The sequence below is a fragment of the Halichoerus grypus genome, chromosome 6 (genome assembly GCF_964656455.1).
Source record: "Halichoerus grypus chromosome 6, mHalGry1.hap1.1, whole genome shotgun sequence".
Lineage (NCBI taxonomy): Eukaryota > Metazoa > Chordata > Mammalia > Carnivora > Phocidae > Halichoerus > Halichoerus grypus.
Window position 1 is genome coordinate 118,698,840 of NC_135717.1, and position 3,259 is coordinate 118,702,098.

The window sequence follows — 3,259 nt, forward strand, 5'->3', positions numbered from 1 at the left end:
CCCTCCCCAATGTCTATCACCCAGCCACCCCATTCCTCCCACCCCCCACCACTCCAGCAACCTCACAAAGGATTTTTGTTGGACAGTTAGAACCTGCATCTTAATTACCAGTTTCTCTGTGCAAAGGATGAATGAAATAAATTTATGGACTTTGAAATGTGGACTGTGTAGGCTTTGACTGAGTAACTGCATCTTTAATGAGGAAGAACCTGGCTTGAAACAACCAAAAGATTAGTCTAAACAGTAGCATGAGAAAGGAGCTCTAATGTACACATTTGTCAATTGCTCTCCCCAGTTGCCGGTAAAGGATAGATTGGAGAAGGTTAGCCCCAGCAGCCTGGAGGCAGGGAAAATGCTTAAAGTTTATCTCTATCAGCCAGAGATCAGCTAATAGCAATCTTGACTTCAATGACCTTGGGCACCACAGTGGAGTCCTCAAAAATCTGGCTGGGGAGGGAGGGATGTCCAGAATGGACAGAAAAGGCAGGAGGTGGGCTGGGGAGACTGACCCAATTAGCACATCAGTCCTTGCCCCAGCCACAGCTCAGCTTTTCTGAATGTCCCAGGCAAGGTTTACAACTAATCAGATGGCAGCAAGCCAGGGAAGGCCACTCCCCTCCAAATCCCTGCAGAATTTTGTAATGAAATCTTTGGTATAAGCCATGGGCTGCCCACTGGCCTCGCTCTTTACCTCTGGGGTCTTCAAGGATCTTGGGGTCTTCTCCACTCTCCCTGGAGGAACTAGCTCTTACCTGAAGAGAGGCATCCTCCTCATTCAAACCCCAGTCAAGCAACCAGCTGGCTGCTCCCTCAGCCCCTGTCTCAGGTCAGATTCCCAGGAAACAGACTCTGAGATGGAAATTGTGGGCAGAATATGTACTGGAGTGATCTTAGGATCAATGCTGTAGGGGAGTAAATAAAGTAGGATTGGGGCTGGAGGGCCATCCACAACAGAACTCTCATCTCTATGGGGCTGACCCTGCTTCTGTTTTTCTCTTAGCGACACCCCCGCCCCCCAACTCCATCATCTCATCTACCATTGCAGACATGATTTTGGAGTTGGCTCCTACCCATTTGGAACTTGGCCCCACTTCCCTGCAATCCTGTTAGCCCCTCTGACCTCCCTGTTCCTGGGCCAGGTTCTGTCTTCCTCACCCCACTTCCCCCATGGGGCACTAATTCTGGCCCAATTATGAATGTTGAACAGATTCTGGACTCCTGAGTGGCTCAAGTGCTGTCGGAATCCTTGCCTTGGACAAGTAGATTAATAAGAAAAACAAAATGACCATTCAAAGAGAAAATGGGCTGTACAAATGGAAACAATACACAGAAAATGAAAATTAAATTGCAAATATATTTATAATGTTAATTAAATAATACGTAATATATTTATAATGTTCAATCTCATTAGCAATCAAAGAAATGAAAAGCAAACCTAGAAAACTGTTGAAAATTAAAAAGAATACCACAGAGTGTTTGCACGACTGGAGAAACAGGAAGTCTTATACATTATTTGTAAAATTACCAGTTGGTACACTCTTTCTGGATAGTAGTTTACAATATAAATCAAAATTTTAAAGTGGCTTAGCAATTCCACATCTAGAATGTTATCTTAAAGAATGAATAGGACAAGCGTTCAGAGACACGTGTGTTCATTGTAGCAATGTTTATTATAGTGGAAAAAGTAGACATGACATATGCAACAAAATGTGCTACATCCACATAATAGAATATTGTGAAGTCATTGAGAATGATAATCTCGGCCACTGTGTCAGGGGGCAGAGTGTGGCTCCTGGAAGTCAGTCCTGGGGGGCAGGTGCAGAGCGGCTGGGCAGGGCTTGGAGGCCCCTGGGCACCGGTGCGCAGGCGCAGACTCAAACTCGCAGGCTCCCCGGCTTTGGGGATGCCGGTCAGCTACTAGCCAGGGCCGGACGGAAGCTGCAGAAGTCTCTGAAGAAGAGAGTTTCACACTGCCTACCTCTTCCGCCTCTGAAGCCGAATTTGAAGCTAGGGTTGGATTTATCGAGGACGTTGTCATGGATGCTGAGTTCCAGGTACCTATGAGAAATTTCATGGACAGATAATACCGGGAGTTTGAAGACACAGAAGACTATAAACCCACCTACACGCCAGTTTTAACGAATACCTCTCTTTGGTAGAAAAGTATATCGAAGAACTGCTGACGTGGATTCCCGGATTAAACATGGCGGCTCCCATAGCAACAGTAAAACACGGCAAAGATGAGGTGGCTTGATGACCTATTCAACATGCCGCTCACAATTACAGACTTTCTGGCATTTAAACAGAGGTTTCTGGACTACAGAGCAGAAAAAGAAGGCCCAGGACTGGCCTTGAGCAGTGATTTAGTGTGACTTCATTGTGCAAATCATCTCCCGTGGCAGCTTCCCGGAACAATCCCTAGCACTAGCTCCCGCCTGCAGGGAATGGTGGCCTCCTGGACAACATGGGCCCAATAGGCCGGAAGAGGCTTCTGCTCCCGAGGACTGGAGAATACACCCTGGGAAGACGCTCTATTCTACAGCGGTTTATTGTTAGGTATTGATGGGTCAGAATGATAATTATCTGAGGCTTCCAGGACTTTTTCCTGAAACACCTTCTTCTATTCAATAACCCCTAGTATTCCTGCCAAAGCAGACACCTCTCTCGGGTGCTTCTGAGAGTCAGACTGCTCTGGGACAAGACGATGTCAGGCGTTCCACCTGGAAGGCCCCTGCCCCCAGAAGACATGTTCCAGTGACAAGAAGTGGAACAACACCATCACATACCCTCCCTGTCTGAAATACCACAGGCAGGCTTTGCATAAATCTTCCCCCGTGCTCACAGTTCTTTCATTTGGCTTAGAGTTTCAGTCCGTCAAACCCAATGGCCCACCTGTGTGGAGTTTTTGACTAATTAGGAATGTTTATCTACGGTGTGAAAACAGCTGCCCTTATCTTCAGATTTCTGAAACGCCTCTATTTTCAGCCCACCATTATGGGAAAATTAGAACTAGTCTTGGCTGTGGGAATCAACTAAAAAAGGATGTCTTTTACCGAAAAGCTACATGTGAAAATCAACTCTTAGTCTTGGGTTTGCAGTTCTTTTATGACTGTCTTATTCCAGTCCTGATGTAGTCCCACTGCTGCAAAAGAAATCTTTTTTTAATAAGAATCATTTTGGGGGAAAAAAAGAAATTTTACCATTTTATTTTAAGTAGGCTTCACACCCAATGTGGGACTTGATCTCACAACCCTAAGGC

At 45.8% G+C, this 3,259-nt stretch overlaps 1 pseudogene; it reads left to right on the top strand.

Moving 5' to 3' along the window:
* The first annotated feature begins 1,707 nt into the window (after positions 1 to 1,707).
* Positions 1,708 to 2,422, top strand: LOC118536285 (ADP-ribosylation factor-like protein 2-binding protein pseudogene; annotated as a pseudogene).
* Positions 2,423 to 3,259: the final 837 nt, after the last annotated feature.